The sequence below is a fragment of the Coregonus lavaretus genome (genome assembly GCF_964263955.1).
Source record: "Coregonus lavaretus genome assembly, chromosome: 30".
Lineage (NCBI taxonomy): Eukaryota > Metazoa > Chordata > Actinopteri > Salmoniformes > Salmonidae > Coregonus > Coregonus lavaretus.
This window is the reverse complement of record NC_140017.1, coordinates 39,222,789-39,242,187: the sequence shown is the minus strand read 5'-3', so window position 1 is coordinate 39,242,187 and position 19,399 is coordinate 39,222,789. Positions and strand designations below refer to the sequence as shown.

The 19,399-nt window shown below is 50.0% G+C and overlaps 1 pseudogene across 1 annotated transcript; it reads left to right on the top strand.

Moving 5' to 3' along the window:
- Nucleotides 1-5,039: 5,039 nt before the first annotated feature.
- LOC311106256 (vomeronasal type-2 receptor 1-like) lies at nt 5,040-6,134 on the top strand (annotated as a pseudogene). Its single transcript has 4 exons — nt 5,040-5,123; nt 5,358-5,442; nt 5,587-5,694; nt 5,762-6,134. The product of its transcript is annotated as a vomeronasal type-2 receptor 1-like (transcript).
- The last annotated feature ends 13,265 nt before the right edge of the window (nt 6,135-19,399 follow it).

Here is a 19,399-nt window from a genome sequence, read left to right as displayed (position 1 = left end):
CAGGGTGATGTAGGGTGTTAACAACATGCAGGGTGCTGTAGTGTGTTAACAACATGCAGGGTGCTGTAGTGTGTTAACAACATGCAGGGTGCTGTAGTGTGTTAACAACATCCAGGGTGATGTAGTGTGTTAACAACATGCAGGGTGATGTAGTGTGTTAACAACATGCAGGGTGCTGTAGTGTGTTAACAACATGCAGGGTGATGTAGTGTGTTAACAACATGCAGGGTGATGTAGTGTGTTAACAACATGCAGGGTGCTGTAGTGTGTTAACAACATGCAGGGTGCTGTAGTGTGTTAACAACATGCAGGGTGCTGTAGTGTGTTAACAACATCCAGGGTGATGTAGTGTGTTAACAACATGCAGGGTGATGTAGTGTGTTAACAACATGCAGGGTGCTGTAGTGTGTTAACAACATGCAGGGTGATGTAGTGTGTTAACAACATGCAGGGTGATGTAGTGTGTTAACAACATGCAGGGTGCTGTAGTGTGTTAACAACATGCAGGGTGCTGTAGTGTGTTAACAACATGCAGGGTGCTGTAGTGTGTTAACAACATCCAGGGTGATGTAGTGTGTTAACAACATGCAGGGTGATGTAGTGTGTTAACAACATGCAGGGTGCTGTAGTGTGTTAACAACATGCAGGGTGATGTAGTGTGTTAACAACATGCAGGGTGATGTAGTGTGTTAACAACATGCAGGGTGCTGTAGTGTGTTAACAACATGCACGGTGATGTAGTGTGTTAACAACATGCAGGGTGATGTAGTGTGTCAACAACATGCAGGGTGCTGTAGTGTGTTAACAACATGCAGGGTGATGTAGTGTGTTAACAACATGCAGGGTGATGTAGTGTGTTAACAACATGCAGGGTGCTGTAGTGTGTTAACAACATGCAGGGTGCTGTAGTGTGTTAACAACATGCAGGGTGATGTAGTGTGTTAACAACATGCAGGGTGCTGTAGTGTGTTAACAACATGCAGTGTGCTGTAGTGTGTTAACAACATGCAGGGTGCTGTAGTGTGTTAACAACATGCAGGGTGATGTAGTGTGTTAACAACATGCAGGGTGATGTAGGGTGTTAACAACATGCAGGGTGCTGTAGTGTGTTAACAACATGCAGGGTGCTGTAGTGTGTTAACAACATGCAGGGTGCTGTAGTGTGTTAACAACATGCAGGGTGCTGTAGTGTGTTAACAACATGCAGGGTGATGTAGTGTGTTAACAACATGCAGGGTGCTGTAGTGTGTTAACAACATGCAGGGTGATGTAGTGTGTTAACAACATGCAGGGTGCTGTAGTGTGTTAACAACATGCAGGGTGATGTAGTGTGTTAACAACATGCAGGGTGCTGTAGTGTGTTACCAACATGCACGGTGCTGTAGTGTGTTAACAACATGCAGGGTGCTGTAGTGTGTTAACAACATGCAGGGTGCTGTAGTGTGTTAACAACATGCAGGGTGCTGTAGTGTGTTAACAACATGCAGGGTGATGTAGTGTGTTAACAACATGCAGGGTGCTGTAGTGTGTTAACAACATGCAGGGTGCTGTAGTGTGTTAACAACATGCAGGGTGATGTAGTGAACAACATGCAGGGTGATGTAGTGTGTTAACAACATGCAGGGTGCTGTAGTGTGTTAACAACATGCAGGGTGATGTAGTGTGTTAACAACAAGCAGGGTGCTGTAGTGTGTTAACAACATGCAGGGTGCTGTAGTGTGTTAACAACATGCAGGGTGCTGTAGTGTGTTAACAACATGCAGGGTGCTGTAGTGTGTTAACAACATGCAGGGTGCTGTAGTGTGTTAACAACATGCAGGGTGATGTAGTGTGTTAACAACATGCAGGGTGCTGTAGTGTGTTAACAACATGCAGGGTGATGTAGTGTGTTAACAACATGCAGGGTGATGTAGTGTGTTAACAACATGCAGGGTGCTGTAGTGTGTTAACAACATGCAGGGTGATGTAGTGTGTTAACAACATGCAGGGTGATGTAGTGTGTTAACAACATGCAGGGTGATGTAGTGTGTTAACAACATGCAGGGTGATGTAGTGTGTTAACAACATGCAGGGTGATGTAGTTTGTTAACAACATGCAGGGTGCTGTAGTGTGTTAACAACATGCAGGGTTATGTAGTGTGTTAACAACATGCAGGGTGCTGTAGTGTGTTAACAACATGCAGGGTGCTGTAGTGTGTTAACAACATGCAGCGTGCTGTAGTGTGTTAACAACATGCAGGGTGATGTAGTGTGTTAACAACATGCAGGGTGATGTAGTGTGTTAACAACATGCAGGGTGCTGTAGTGTGTTAACAACATGCAGGGTGATGTAGTGTGTTAACAACATGCAGGGTGCTGTGGTGTGTTAACAACATGCAGGGTGATGTAGTGTGTTAACAACATGCAGGGTGATGTAGTTTGTTAACAACATGCAGGGTGCTGTACTGTGTTAACAACATGCAGGGTGCTGTAGTGTGTTAACAACATGCAGGGTGCTGTAGTTTGTTAACAACATGCAGGGTGCTGTAGTGTGTTAACAACATGCAGGGTGCTGTAGTGTGTTAACAACATGCAGGGTGATGAAGGGTGTTAACAACATGCAGGGTGCTGTAGTGTGTTAACAACATGCAGGGTGATGTAGTGTGTTAACAACATGCAGGGTGCTGTAGTGTGTTAACAACATGCAGGGTGCTGTAGTGTGTTAACAACATGCAGGGTGCTGTAGTGTGTTAACAACATGCAGGGTGCTGTAGTGTGTTAACAACATGCAGGGTGCTGTAGTGTGTTAACAACATGCAGGGTGCTGTAGTGTGTTAACAACATGCAGGGTGCTGTAGTGTGTTAACAACATGCAGGGTGCTGTAGTGTGTTAACAACATGCAGGGTGATGTAGTGTGTTAACAACATTCCAAACTCAGTCCCAGCCTAAGTCCCAGTCCCAGCCTCAGTTCCAGCCTCAGTCCCAATTTTAGTCTCAGTCCTAGCCTCATTCCCAGCCCCAGTCCCAGACTCAATCCCAGTCCTCGCCTCAGTCCCAGCCTCAGTCCCAGTCCCAGCCTCAGTCCCAGCCTCAGTCCTACTCCTAGCCTCAGTCCCAGTCCTAGCTTAAGTCCCGCCCCAGCCCCAGCCTCAGCCCCAGTCCCAGCCTCAGTCCCAGCCTCAGTCCCAGTCCCAGCCTCAGGCCCAGCCTCAGTCCCAGTCCCAGCCTCAGTCCCACACTAAGTCCCAGCCTCAGTCTCAGTCCCAGCCTCAGTCCCAGACTCAGTCCCAGTTCTAGCCTCAGTCCCAGCCTCAGTCCCAGCCTCAGTCCCAGCCACAGTCCCAATTCCAGCCTCAGTCCCAGCCTCAGTCCTAGTTCTAGCTTCAGTCCAAGTCTTAGTCTCAGTCCCTGCCTCTGTCCCAGTCCCAGTCTCAGTCCCAGTCTCAGTCCCAGTCCTAGCTTCAGCCTCAGCCCCACTCCTAGCCTCAGTCCCAGTCCCAGCCTCAGTCCCAGTCCCAGCCTCAGTCCTAGCCTCAGTCCCAGCCCCAGTCCCAGACTCAGTCCCAGTCCCAGTCTCAGCCTCAGCCTCAGTCTCAGCCTCAGCCTCAGCCTCAGTCCCAGCCTCAGTCCCAGTCCTAGCCCCAGTCCCAGCTTCAGTCCCAGCCTCAGTTCTACTCCTAGCATCAGTCCCGTTCCAGCATCAGTCCCAGTCCCATCCTCAGTCCCAGTCCTAGCATCAGTCCCAGTCTCAGTCCCATCCTCAGTCCCAGCCCCAGTCCCAGTTCTAGCCTCAGTCCCAGCCCCAGTCCTAGAATCAGTCCCAGTCTCAGTCCCAGGCTCAGTCCCAACCTCAGTCCCAGCCTCAGTCCTAGTCCCAGCATCAGTCCCAGTCCTAGCCTCAGTCCCAGCCGAAGTCCTAGTCCCAGACTCAGTTCCAGCCTCAGTCCCAATTTCAGCCTCAGTCCTAGCCTCATTCCCAGCCCCAGTCCCAGACTCAATCCCATGCCTCGCCTCAGTCCCAGCCTCAGTCCCAGTCCCAGCCTCAGTCCCAGCCTCAGTCCTACACCTAGCCTCAGTCTCAGTCCTAGCCTAAGTCCCGTCCCAGACTCAGTCCCAGTCCCAGCCTCAGTCCCAGCCTCAGTCCCAGTCCCAGCCTCAGTCCCAGACTCAGTCCCAGTCCTAGCCTCAGTACCAGCCTCAGTCCCAATCCCAGCCTCAGTCCCAGACTCAGTCCCAATCTCAGTCCCAGTCCCAGCCTCAGTCCCAGACTCAGTCCCAGTCCTAGTCTCAGTCCCAGCCTCTGTCCCAGCCCCAGTCTCAGTCCCAGTCTCAGTCCCAGTCCTAGCTTCAGCCTCAGCCCCACTCCTAGCCTCAGTCCCAGTCCCAGCCTCAGTCCCAGTCCCAGACTCAGTCCTAGCCTCAGTCCCAGCCCCAGTCCCAGACTCATTCCCAGTCTCAGCTTCAGTCTCAGCTTCAGTCTCAGCCTCAGCCTCAGTCCCAGCCTCAGTCCCAGTCCTAGCCCCAGTCCCAGCCTCAGTCCTACTCCTAGCATCAGCCCCGTTCCAGCATCAGTCCCAGTCCCAGCCTCAATCCCAGTCCTAGCCTCAGTCCCAGTCTCAGTCCCATCCTCAGTCCCAGCCCCAGTCCCAGTTCTAGCCTCAGTCCCAGCCACAGTCCCATATTCAGTCCCAGTCCCAGCCTCAGTCCCAGGCTCAGTCCCAACCTCAGTCCCAGCCTCAGTCCCAGTCCCAGCCTCAGTCCCAGTCCTAGCCTCAGTCCCAGCCTAAGTCCTAGTCCCAGACTCAGTTCCAGCCTCAGTCCCAATTCCAGCCCCAGTCCCAGACTCAATCCCAGTCCTCGCCTCAGTCCCAGCCTCAGTCCCAGTCCCAGCCTCAGTCCCAGCCTCAGTCCTACTCCTAGCATTACTCCGGGCCTTACTCTGGGACATAAGATATATGACTCCTGCAGTACTTTCTACCATGCCCTGAGGGCTTCTATGGAACTGATGAGGGGAGAAGGAGAGGGAGAAGGAGAGGGGGAGGGGGGGTCCTGTCGTGGCATGGTACCGGTGGTCATCGGGGATGGAGGCTCCACTCTGTCTCTGGTGGTGGCTCGCTTCCTGGGAGTCTTCAGAGTGCCTCAGGTAGAAAGACTGGCTACTTACATTAACAGTATACACTACACTTTTTAGGATGTTACTAAGAAGTACATTGGCTGAATCTCTCTCTCTCTCTCTCTCTCTCTCTCTCTCACTCTCTCTCTCTCTCTCTCTCTCTCTCTCTCGCTCTCTCTCTCTCGCTCTCTCTCTCTCTCTCTCTCTCTCTCTCTCTCTCTCTCTCTCTCTCTCTCTCTCTCTCTCTCTCTCACTCTCTCTCAGTTCAGTTATTTCTCCAGCTGTGTGTCTCAGTAACAAGGCAGAGTTCCCAGCCTTCCTCAGGACCCTGCCCAGTGTCTTCTTCCAGGTGACTTCTGATTCCATTTAACTCTCTAACTCATCCACTTTCTCTCTCTGGTGTAGTCTCTGTCTAATCCCTATCTAATCTCTACTCTGGCCGGTTTGGTAGCAATTGAGCGTGGGGAAAAAGTTAATCCCTGTCTGATTCCAAGTGGATGCTCTGGTGCAGCTTGTCCAGCATTTTGCTGGACCTGGGTGGGTGTGGTTGCCAGGGACTATGGCATATGGTCATGGGGGAGATCAGATATTTTCTGAGGAGGTTTGTGGGATATACTGTATGATTTTGTCCTGCGTGTCTGCTAAATGACCATAGTATACCATTATAGGTCCAGAAGCTTGGTGCCTGCGTGGCCCTCCATGAAATCATCCCCAAGAACCACGCGGAGGGGTCCATGACCTCCATTGTGGCACACATCCAGTCCTCCGGGGCTGGGGTGGATCTGATGTTTGCCCTGGAGCAGGATGCTGGAGCTGTTTGACAAGGCCCTGCGGCAGGGTCTGACATGGGTGCAGTGGCTGGCCAGCGAAGCCTAGAGTACAGCCTCAGTCCTCTCCACCCCTCCCCGCTTCCTCCCCATCCTCCAGGGCTCCATGGGCTTTGCCATCTGCCGAGCTGTGCACATCCCTGGGCTACAGGAGTTCCTGCTGCGTCTGCACCCCTCCAGCCCAGATGCCTCCGAAAACCCGTTCCTACAATAGTTACTTTTAAATATAGTTTTAGACAAACATTTATTTTACTTTTATATATAGTTTTAAGTAAGACATTTTTTTAGTTTTAAATATAGTTTGAAACAATAAAAAATAGTTTTAAAACACATAAATTATTACTTTTATTATTTAATGTTATACTTTTCTATTATTTCTCTATTTTCTTTCCCACTGCGTCGTTGGGAAGGCCCCGTAAGTAAGCACTTCACTGTTAGTCCTCACCTGTTGTTTGCGAAGCATGTGACGAATACAATTTCATTTGAGTTTTCTGCCCCCTTATGAACAAAAGTGCATTTTGATTGGTGGATTTTTTTTCAAAACGAATGAATAAATAATCTAACAGTATGGAAAGTATGTGAATAGAAAAGGTGTGTATAGCAGTACTTATATAGGATGAGCCTTGACTAGAACATACATCATCAATCAACACTCACATTCTTAAGTGAACATAAAATCCGTCCAGTGTCTAAACCACCTGACTTACTTTACGTGCGTACCTTTGACATTTAAATCATGGTAATAAATCATTCTTGTGCATTATCTCTCTCGTCTCGGATCTGAAACCAGTAGCAACCACCAACTTCAATGACAGTTAATATAAAATCTAAATACGAATCTGACATTCCCATGCCCCAATAACATTGTCGCTGAGGAGGCCTTGCTAGCTACAGTGGGGAAAAAAAGTATTTAGTCAGCCGCCAATTGTGCAAGTTCTCCCACTTAAAAAGATGAGAGAGGCCTGTAAATTTCATCATAGGTACACGTCAACTATGACAGACAAAATGAGGAAAAAAATCCAGAAAATCACATTGTAGGATTTTTAATGAATTTATTTGCAAATTATGGTGGAAAATAAGTATTTGGTCAATAACAAACGTTTCTCAATACTTTGTTATATACCCTTTGTTGGCAATGACACAGGTCAAACGTTTTCTGTAAGTCTTCACAAGGTTTTCACACACTGTTGCTGGTATTTTGGTCCATTCCTCCATGCAGATCTCCTCAAGAGCAGTGATGTTTTGGGGCTGTCGCTGGGCAACACAGACTTTCAACTCCCTCCAAAGATTTTCTATGGGGTTGAGATCTGGAGACTGGCTAGGCCACTCCAGGACCATGAAATGCTTCTTACGAAGCCCCTCCTTCGTTGCCCGGGCGGTGTGTTTGGGATCATTGTCATGCTGAAAGACCCAGCCACATTTAATCTTCAATGCCCTTCCTGATGGAAGGAGGTTTTCACTCAAAATCTCACGATACATGGCCCCATTTATTCTTTCCTTTACACGGATCAGTCGTCCTGGTCCCTTTGCAGAAAAACAGCCCCAAAGCATGATGTTTCCACCCCCATGCTTCACAGTAGGTATGGTGTTCTTTGGATGCAACTCAGCATTCTTGTCCTCCAAACACGACGAGTTGAGTTTTTACCAAAAAGTTATATTTTGGTTTCATCTGACCATATGACATTCTCCCAATCCTCTTCTGGATCATCCAAATGCACTCTAGCAAACTTCAGACGGGCCTGGACATGTACTGGCTTAAGCAGGGGGACACGTCTGGCACTGCAGGATTTGAGTCCCTGGCGGCGTAGTGTGTTACTGATGGTATGCTTTGTTACTTTGGTCCCAGCTCTCTGCAGGTCATTCACTAGGTCCCCCCGTGTGGTTCTGGGATTTTTGCCCACCGTTCTTGTGATCATTTTGACCCCACGGGTGAGATCTTGCGTGGAGCCCCAGATCGAGGGAGATTATCAGTGGTCTTGTATGTCTTCCATTTCCTAATAATTGCTCCCACAGTTGATTTCTTCAAACCAAGCTGCTTACCTATTGCACATTCAGTCTTCCCAGCCTGGTGCAGGTCTACAATTTTGTTTCTGGTGTCCTTTGACAGGTCTTTGGTCTTGGCCATAGTGGAGTTTGGAATGTGACTGTTTGAGGTTGTGGACAGGTGTCTTTTATACTGATAACAAATTCAAACAGGTGCCATTAATACAGGTAACGAGTGGAGGACAGAGGAGCCTCTTAAAGAAGAAGTTGCAGGTCTGTGAGAGCCAGAAATCTTGCTTGTTTGTAGGTGACCAAATACTTATTTTCCACCATAATTTGCAAATCAATTCATTAAAAAACCTACAATGTGATTTTCTGGATTTTCTTTTCTCGATTTGTCTGTCATAGTTGACGTGTGCCTATGATGAAAATTACAGGCCTCTCTCATCTTTTTAAGTGGGAGAACTTGCACAATTGGTGGCTGACTAAATACTTTTTTCCCCCTCTTTAGCTAGAGTTTTTGATTCATATAAGCAGTTTTCTTATAAAACAGCTCAGCTAGCTAGCAAAATGCTAATTCCTGACGCTAGCTAGCTAACGTTAGCTAGACTCGGGAGCTCATGGGGACATAGGCTTCAGGAGCCAGCGGGTTAGATATGATTCCACCATGGGCAACAAAAACTGGCTACTAGTTAGTTTTCAGCGAAATATGTTCAACTCCAGTGACCATCGCATTTAGAAGGATAGATACTGACTGAAATGTATCTGGCTAGCTATCTAGACTTGTGAGCTCATAGGCACACAGGCTAAATTAGCCAACTGGTTAGACATGATTACACCATGGGCAACAATAACTAGTTTGTTTTCAGACAAATCTTTTCAACACTTCAACTTAGTTCATCCACTGACCACCGCATTTCGGAGGAGAGTTAATTACTGAAATGTAGCTAGCTAAATCATTGGCCAGGCAGTTGCCACTAACTAATTGTGGATGCATGACCTATTCTTTGAAACATTTGGGTTAACTTGCTCATATCAAGCAATACATACAGTGGGGAAAAAAGTATTTAGTCAGCCACCAATTGTGCAAGTTCTCCCACTTAAAAAGATGAGAGAGGCCTGTAATTTTCATCATAGGTACACGTCAACTATGACAGACAAATTGAGAAAAAAAAATCCAGAAAATCACATTGTAGGATTTTTAATGAATTTATTTGCAAATTATGGTGGAAAATAAGTATTTGGTCACCTACAAACAAGCAAGATTTCTGGCTCTCACAGACCTGTAACTTCTTCTTTAAGAGGCTCCTCTGTCCTCCACTCGTTACCTGTATTAATGGCACCTGTTTGAACTTGTTATTAGTATAAAAGACACCTGTCCACAACCTCAAACAGTCACACTCCAAACTCCACTATGGCCAAGACCAAAGAGCTGTCAAAGGACACCAGAAACAAAATTGTAGACCTGCACCAGGCTGGGAAGACTGAATCTGCAATAGGTAAGCAGCTTCGTTTGAAGAAATCAATTGTGGGAGCAATTATTAGGAAATGGAAGACATACAAGACCACTGATAATCTCCCTCGATCTGGGGCTCCAGACGCAAGATCTCACCCCGTGGGGTCAAAATGATCACAAGAACGGTGAGCAAAAATCCCAGAACCACACGGGGGGACCTAGTGAATGACCTGCAGAGAGCTGGGACCAAAGTAACAAAGCCTACCATCAGTAACACACTACGCCGCCAGGGACTCAAATCCTGCAGTGCCAGACGTGTCCCCCTGCTTAAGCCAGTACATGTCCAGGCCCGTCTGAAGTTTGCTAGAGTGCATTTGGATGATCCAGAAGAGGATTGGGAGAATGTCATATGGTCAGATGAAACCAAAATAGAACTTTTTGGTAAAAACTCAACTCGTCGTGTTTGGAGGACAAAGAATGCTGAGTTGCATCCAAAGAACACCATACCTACTGTGAAGCATGGGGGCGGAAACATCATGCTTTGGGGCTGTTTTTCTGCAAAGGCACCAGGACGACTGATCCATGTAAAGGAAAGAATGAATGGGGCCATATATCGTGAGATTTTGAGTGAAAACCTCCTTCCATCAGCAAGGGCATTGTAGATGAAACGTGGCTGGGTCTTTCAGCATGACAATGATCCCAAACACACCGCCCGGGCAACGAAGGAGTGGCTTCGTAAGAAGCATTTCAAGGTCCTGGAGTGGCCTAGCCAGTCTCTAGATCTCAACCCCATAGAAAATCTTTGGAGGCAGTTGAAAGTCCGTGTTGCCCAGCGACAGCCCCAAAACATCACTGCTCTAGAGGAGATCTGCATGGAGGAATGGGCCAAAATACCAGCAACAGTGTGTGAAAACCTCGTGAAGACTTACAGAAAACGTTTGACCTGTGTCATTGCCAACAAATGGTATATAACAAAGTATTGAGAAACTTTTGTTATTGACCAAATACTTATTTTCCACCATAATTTGCAAATAAATTCATTAAAAATCCTACAATGTGATTTTCTGGATTTTTTTTCCTCAATTTGTCTGTCATAGTTGACGTGTACCTATGATGAAAATTACAGGCCTCTCTCATCTTTTTAAGTGGGAGAACATGCACAATTGGTGGCTGACTAAATACTTTTTTCCCCCACTGTACTAGACCATTTGTGGAAAGGTAAAAATAACAATTAGTGGGCTAGTTTCTTTTTATGATCGGACAGTGAAACTAAAATAGATTGGTAGCTAGCTGGTGAGGCTTTCATTTATTTCCCTATTTATTTGGTGATCAAGCTGAAGCTGGGTTTCCCAAGTCAACTGCTCATGACATGCTGAAGCTAGGTTTCCCAAGTCAACTGCTCATGACATAAACAGACGGCTCTGTAGAACATATGTGTGACGTCATGCACTCAAGAAGGTTCAACCAATCACCTGGCAGGTTCTATCCCCGCCTTCCTACAGAAGGAAATTTTCGCGAATCTTGCTTAGGGCCCCCAAAAGGCTAGGGCCGGCCCTGCATATGTGTGAACATTGTACAATCAAATCAAATCTAATCTAATTGTATTTGTCACATACACATGTTTAGCAGATGTTATTGCAGGTGTAGCGAAATGCTTGTGCTTCTAGCTCCGACAGTGCAGTAATATCTAACAAGTAATATCTAACAACTTCACAACATATACCCTATACACACAAATCTAGTAAGGAATGGAATTTAAGAATATATACATATATGGACAAGCAATGACAGAGCAGCATGGACTAAGATACAGTAGAATATTATAGAATAGAGTACAGAATATACTGCACATATGAGATGAGTAGTGCAAGATATGTAAACATTATTAAAGTGACTAGTGTTCCATTTCTTAAAGTGTGTCACGATCGTCAAAAGGAGCGGACCAATGCGCAGCGTTGCGAGTGAACATGAGGACTTTATTATTTAAAGCAACCACGAAGAAAACAACAAATGACGATACGTGAAGTTCAAATACGGATACAGACTAACAGCAACACGGAAACAATAACCCACAAAACAAAGGAGAAAACACACAGAATATATATGGCTCCCAATCAGAGATAACGAGCCGACAGCTGACACTCGTTACCTCCGATTGGGAGTCATAGACCAATCACCATAGACACAAACAAAATGAAACTCACCCATCCCCAACACCACCAAATGAAATACACCCAAACACATGAAAATGAACAACCCTGGCTCAATTATAAAGTCCATAGAGCCAGAGTGTCACAGTACCCCCCCCTAAAGGTGCGAACTCCGGGCGCACCAACATCAGGACTAGGGGAGGGTCTGGGTGGGCGTCTGTCCACGGTGGCGGCTCTGGCCCCGGTCGTGATCCCCACCCCACCACAGTCACAACCTGCTTCGGTAGCCTCCTCCCAATGACCACCCTCCAACTAACCCCACCTGGACTAAGGGGCAACACCGGACTAAGGGGCAGCATCGGCCTAAGGGGCAGCACCGGGATAAGGGGCAGCACCGGGATAAGGGGCAGCACCGGGACAAGGGGCAGCACCGGGCTAAGGGGCAGCACCGGACTAAGGGGCAGCACCGGACTACGGGGCAGCACCGGGCTAAGGGACAGTACCTGACTAAGGGGCAGCACCGGACTAAGGGGCAGTACCAGGCTGAATGGCGGATCCCGGCTGGTCGGCTCTGGCGGATCCCGGCTGGACGGCTCTGGCGGATCCCGGCTGGACGGCTCTGGCGGATCCCGGCTGGACGGCTCTGGCGGATCCTGGCTGGACAGCTCTGGCGGATCCTTGCTGGACGGCTCTGGCGGATCCTGGCTAGACGGCTCTGGCGGATCCTGGCTGGACGGCTCTGGCGGATCCTGGCTGGACGGCTCTGGCGGATCCTGGCTGGACGGCTCTGGCGGATCCTGGCTGGACGGCTCTGGCGGATCCTTGCTGGACGGCTCTGGCGGATCCTGGCTAGACGGCTCTGGCGGATCCTGGCTGGACGGCTCTGGCGGATCCTGGCTGGACGGCTCTGGCGGATCCTGGCTGGACGGCTCTGGCGGATCCTGGCGGGACGGCTCTGGCGGATCCAGGCTGGACGGCTCTGGCAGATCCTGGCGGGACGGCTCTGGCGGATCCAGGCTGGACGGCTCTGGCGGATCCTGGCTAGACGGCTCTGGCGGATCCTGGCTGGACGGCTCTGGCGGATCCTGGCTGGACGGCTCTGGCGGATCCTGGCTGGACGGCTCTGGCGGATCCTGGCTGGACGGCTCTGGCGGATCCTGGCTGGACAGCTCTGGCGGATCCTTGCTGGACGGCTCTGGCGGATCCTGGCTAGACGGCTCTGGCGGATCCTGGCTGGACGGCTCTGGCGGATCCTGGCTGGACGGCTCTGGCGGATCCTGGCTGGACGGCTCTGGCGGATCCTGGCTGGACGGCTCTGGCGGATCCTGGCTGGACGGCTCTGGCGGATACTGGCTGGCTGACGGATCTGGCTGCTCATGGCTGGCTGACGGATCTGGCTGCTCATGGCTGGCTGACGGATCTGGCTGCTCATGGCTGGCTGACGGATCTGGCTGCTCATGGCTGGCTGACGGATCTGGCTGCTCATGGCTGGCTGACGGATCTGGCTGCTCATGGCTGGCTGACGGATCTGGCTGCTCATGGCGGGCTGACGGATCTGGCTGCTCATGGCTGGCTGACGGATCTGGCTGATCATGGCTGGCTGACGGATCTGGCTGCTCATGGCTGGCTGACGGATCTGGCTGCTCATGGCTGGCTGACGGGTCTGGCTGCTCATGGCTGGCTGACGGGTCTGGCTGCTCATGGCTGGCTGACGGATCTGGCTGCTCATGGCTGGCTGACGGATCTGGCTGCTCATGGCTGGCTGACGGATCTGGCTGCTCATGGCTGGCTGACGGATCTGGCTGCTCATGGCTGGCTGACGGATCTGGCTGCTCATGGCTGGCTGACGGATCTGGCTGCTCCTGGCTGGCTGACGGATCTGGCTGCTCATGGCGGGCTGACGGATCTGGCTGCTCATGGCTGGCTGACGGATCTGGCTGCTCATGGCTGGCTGACGGATCTAGCTGCTCATGGCTGGCTGACGGATCTGGCTGCTCATGGCTGGCTGACGGATCTGGCTGCTCATGGCTGGTTGACGGATCTGGCTGCTCATGGCTGGCTGACGGATCTGGCTGCTCATGGCTGGCTGACGGATCTGGCTGCTCATGGCTGGCTGACGGGTCTGGCTGCTCATGGCTGGCTGACGGATCTGGCTGCTCATGGCTGGCTGACGGATCTGGCTGCTCATGGCTGGCTGACGGATCTGGCTGCTCATGGCTGGCTGACGGATCTGGCTGCTCATGGCTGGCTGACGGATCTGGCTGCTCATGGCTGGCTTATGCAGCGCTTGGCAGACGGGCAGTTCAGACGCCCTAGGGCAGACGGGCAGTTCCGGCGCCGTTGGGCAGACGGCCAGTTCAGGCGCCGTTGGGCAGACGGCAGACTCTGGCCGGCTGGCGACGCACATCGTGGACCTGGTGCGTGGAGTAGGAACAGGCCGGTCCATACCGGGAACACACACCACTGGCCTTAACTGGGGATCAGGAACGGGCCGGACCGGACTGGTAACACACTTCAGTCTCTCATGCCGTGCCACAACAACTTCCCTCCTTCTACTCGCCAATGGCTCCCGTACTCCGTTAGCCTTCTCTCCTTTTCTCCCTGTGGCAGCCTCCTGCTGCCCAGCTGCCCAAGCCATGTGCCCCCCCCCAAAAATTTCTTGGGGTTGCCTCTCTTCCACGGGCTTCCAGCCTTGCCTTCGCGCTGCCTCCTCGTACCACCTCCTCTCGGCTTTGGCTGCCTCCAGCTCTTCACGAGGGAGGCGATATTCTCCCGGTTGTGCCCAAGGATCCTTTCCGTCCAATAACTCTTCCCATGTCCAGACCCTCGGCTCCTGGACACGCTTGTTACGCTGCTTGGTCCTTTTGTGGTGGGTTATTCTGTCACGATCGTCAAAAGGAGCGGACCAATGCGCAGCGTTGCGAGTGAACATGATGACTTTATTATTTAAAGCAACCACGAAGAAAACAACAAATGACGATACGTGAAGTTCAAATACGGATACAGACTAACAGCAACACGGAAACAATAACCCACAAAACAAAGGAGAAAACACACAGAATATATATGGCTCCCAATCAGAGATAACGAGCCGACAGCTGACACTCGTTACCTCCGATTGGGAGTCATAGACCAATCACCATAGACACAAACAAAATGAAACTCACCCATCCCCAACACCACCAAATGAAATACACCCAAACACATGAAAATGAACAACCCTGGCTCAATTATAAAGTCCATAGAGCCAGAGTGTCACAAAGTGGCCAGTGATTACAATAGGCAGCAGCAGCCTCTAATGTGCTAGTGATGGCTATTTAACAGACTTGAGATATAAGCTGTTTTTCATTCTCTCGGTCCCAGCTTTGATGCACCTGTACTGACCTCGCCTTCTGGATGATAGCGGGGTGAACAGGCAGTGGCTCGGGTGGTTGATGTCCTTGATGATCTTTTTGGCCTTCCTGTGACATCAGGTGCTGTAGGTGTCTTGGAGGGCGGGTAGTTTGCCCCTGATAATGCGTTCGGCAGACCGCACCACCCTCTGGAGAGCCCTGCGGTTGCGGGCAGTGCAGTTGCCGTATCAGGCGGTGATACAGCCCGACAGGATGCTCTCAATTGTGCATCTGTAAATGTTTGTGAGTGTTATAGGTGCCAAGCCAAATTTCTTCAGCCTCCTGAGATTGAAGAGGCTCTGTAGTGCCTTCTTCACCACAATGTCTGCGTGGGTGGACCATTTCAGTTTGTCGGTGATGTGTACACCAAGGAACATGAAGCTTTCCACCTTCTCCACTGCGGTCCCGTCGATGTGGATAGGGGGGTGCACCCTCTGCTGTTTCCTGAAGTCCATGATCATCTCCTTTGTTTTGTTGACATTGAGTGAGAGGTTATTTTCCTGCCACCACACTCCCAGAGCCCTCACCTCCTCCCTGTAGGCGGTCTTGTCATTGTTGGTAATCAAGCCTACTACTGTTGTGTCGTCTGCAAACTTGATGATTGAGTTAGAGGCGTGCTTGGCCACGCAGTCATGGGTGAACAGGGAGTACAGGAGGGGGCTGAGCATGCACCCTTGTGGGGCCCCAGCGTCAGGAAGTCCAGGACCCAGTTGCACAGGGTGGGGTTCAGACCCAGGGCCTCGAGCTTGATCATGAGCTTGGAGGGTACTATGGTGATGAATGCTGAGCTATAGTCAATGAACAGCATTCTTACGTAGGTATTCCTATTGTTCTGATGGGATAGGGCAGTGTGCAGTGTGATGGCGATTGCATCGTCTGTGGATCTATTGGGGCGGTAAGCAAATTGAAGTGGGTCTGGGGTGACAGGTAAGGTAGAGGTGTCCTTGACTAGTCTCTCAAAGCACTTCATGATGACAGAGGTGAGTGCTACGGGGAGATAGTCATTTAGTTCAGTTACCTTTGCTTTCTTGGGTACAGGAACAATGGTGGCCATCTTGAAGCATGTGGGAACAGCAGGCTGGGAAAGGGAGAGATTGAATATGTCAGTAAACACACCAGCCATCTGGTCTGCGCATGCTCTGAGGACCCGGCTAGGGATGCCATCTGGGCCGGCAGCCTTGCGGGGGTTAACATGCTTAAATGTCTTACTCACGTCGGCCATGGAGAAGGAGAGGCCACAGTCCTTGGTAGTGGGCCTCGTTGGTGGCACTTATTTATCGCCCTCCAGGTTCCCTTGGAGAGTTCATCAATGAGCTTGACGCCTTGATAAGTTCCTTTCCTGAGGATGGCTCACCCTTCACAGTTCTGGGTGACTTTAACCTCCCTATGTCTGCCTTTGACTCATTTCTCTCTGCTTCCTTCTTTTCACTCCATTCCTCTTTTGACCTCACCCTCTAACCGTCCCCCCTACTCACAAGGCAGGCAATATGCTTGACCTCATCTTTACTAGATGCTGTTCTTCTACTAATCTCACTGCAACTCCCCTCCAAGTCTCCGACCACTACTTTGTATCCTTTTCTCTCTCGCTCTCCTCCAACAGTACTCACTCTGCCCCTACTCAGATGGTAATGTGCCGTCGCAACCTTCGCTCTCTCTCTCCTGCTACTCTCTCCTCTTCCATCCTATCATCTCTTCCCTCTGCTAAATCCTTCTCCCTCCGATCTCCTGATTCTGCCTCCTCAACCCTCCTCTCCTCCCTTTCTGCATCTTTTGACTCTCTATGTCCCCTATCTTCCCGGCCGGCTCGGTCCTCCCCTCCTGCTCCGTGGCTTGATGACTCATTGTGAGCTCACAGAAGAGGGCTCCGGCAGCCGAGCGGAAATGGAGGAAAACTAGACTCCCTGCGGACCTGTCATCTTTTCACTCCCTCCTCTCTACATTCTCTTCCTCTGTTTCTGCTGCTAAAGCCACTTTCTCTAAATTTCAAGCCTCTGCCTCTAACCCTAGGAAGCTCTTTGCCACCTTCTCCTCCCTGCTGAATCCTCCTCCTCCTCCCCCTCCCTCCTCCCTCTCTGTGGATGATTTCGTCAACCATTTTGAAAAGAAGGTTGACGACATCCGATCCTCATTTATTAAGTCAAATGACACCGCTGGTCCTGCTCGCACTGCCCTACCCTATGCTTTGACTTCTTTCTCCCCTCTCTCTCCAGATTAAATCTTGTGACTTGTGACGGCCGGCCGCCCAACAACCTGCCCGCTTGACCCTATCCCCTCCTCTCTTCTCCAGACCATATCCGGAGACCTTCTCCCTTACCTCACCTCACCTCGCTCATCAACTCATCCTTGACCGCTGGCCATGTCCCTTCCATCTTCAAGAGAGCGAGAGTTGCACCCCTCCTCAAAAAACCTACACTCAATCCCTCCGATGTCAACAACTACAGACCAGTATCCCTTCTTTCTTTTCTCTCCAAAACTCTTAAGCGTGCCGTCTCTAGCCAACTCTCCTGCTATCTCTCTCAGAATGACCATCTTGATCCAAATCAGTCAGGTTTCAAGACTGGTCATTCAACTGAGACTGCTCTTCTCTGTGTCACGGAGGCTCTCCGCACTGCTAAAGCTAACTCTCTCTCCTCTGCTCTTATCCTTCTAGACCTATCCGCTGCCTTTGATACTGTGAACCATCAGATCCTCCTCGCCACCCTCTCCGAGTTGGGCATCTCCGGCGCTGCTCACTCTTGGATTGCGTCCTACCTGGTGTCCTACCTGACAGGTCGCTCCTACCAGGTGGCGTGGCGAGAATCTGTCTCCGCACCACGTGCCCTCACCACTGGTGTCCCCCAGAGCTTCCTCAAGGGAAAGGACTGCCCGCTCCATGATCTCGCCATCACGGTTGACAACTCCATTGTGTCCTCCTCCCAGAGTGCAAAGAACCTTGGCGTGACCCTGGACAACACCCTGTCGTTCTCCGCTAACTTCAAAGCGGTGACCCGATCCTGCAGGTTTATGCTCTACAACATTCACAGAGTACGACCCTACCTTACACAGAAAGTGGCACAGGTCCTAACCCAGGCACTTGTCATCTCCCGTCTGGATTACTGCAACTCGCTGTTGGCTGGGCTCCCTGCCTGTGCCATTAAGCCCCTACAACTTATCCAGAATGCTGCAGCCCGTCTGGTGTTCAACCTTCCCAAGTTCTCTCATGTCACCCAGCTCCTCCGCACACTCCACTGGCTTCCAGTTGAGGCTCCCATCTACTACAAGACCATGGTGCTTGCCTACGGAGCTGTGAGGGGAACGGCACCACCTTACCGTCAGGCTCTGATCAGACCCTACACCCAAACGAGGGCACTACGTTCATCCACCTCTGGCCTGCTAGCTCCCCTACCTCTACGGAAGCACAGTTCCCGCTCAGCCCAGTCAAAGCTATTCGCTGCTCTGGCACCCCAATGGTGGAAAAAGCTCCCCCATGACGCCAGGACAGCGGAGTCACTGACCACCTACCTTTAAATACTTATTTTCCACCATAATTTGCAAATAAATTCATTAAAAATCCTACAATGTGATTTTCAGGATTTTTTTTTCTCATTTTGTCTGTCATAGTTGACATGTACCTATGATGAAAATTACAGGCCTCTCTCATCTTTTTAAGTGGGAGAACTTGCACAATTGGTGGCTGACTAAATACTTTTTTTCCCCACTGTACATCACAGAAGACTGAAATTTAACAAAACTGTTTGACATAAAACACCGGATTTTCTTTTTGATTAATTATGAAATTGTGAAAAATATTAATAACATTCCACCCATGAGGCCACTAGGTGATTTGACTGCAGGAAATGGCTACTCCATTTAGTCACAATTGAACATTCTACATGTATTTTATAAAGTTTGATGTAACATCTGTCTCAATGGATCCATCAGATGTTGTTGAAGAACAGATACTGTCTTATTACATTAACTTCATCAACTTCAATAACATCACCCTCATAGGCTTTCTCCAATTACTCCAATTACTCCAATTACCTGTTCCCCAAGTTATCCTCCAATAACAAGCCCCAATTAACCCCCTACTGCTCCTCCCGTCCATACAAGCTGTGTGCTTGTTTTTTAGCCGGGGGCTCATTTCTCCCTATATCAGCAGCTCCCCTTCTCTCCTCTTCCTCTCCCTCTTTCACTCTTACACTCCCTGCAGGAGATGCCAGACTGACAGACACTCATCCTCTCTCTCGCTCTCTCTCTGTCTGTCTGTCTCACCAGGATCAGCTTTACTGTTGCTAGGTAGGGCAGAGGTAGAACAAGGTTTTGTGTGTCTATCACTGTTGTTTCATTCAAATGTCTGGTTACAGGTGTCTGTGGTGTATGGTGTATCTCTTTATTGTTAGCGGTTTTTGTTCATGTCATTCTATCTACTCAGTGTTCTGTCTGTAAGGTCTTGGTTTGGTCCCTCTCCTCCAGGTGACGGACTTTCCCAGTCCTCAGCCTTGTTTCTATCCAGGTG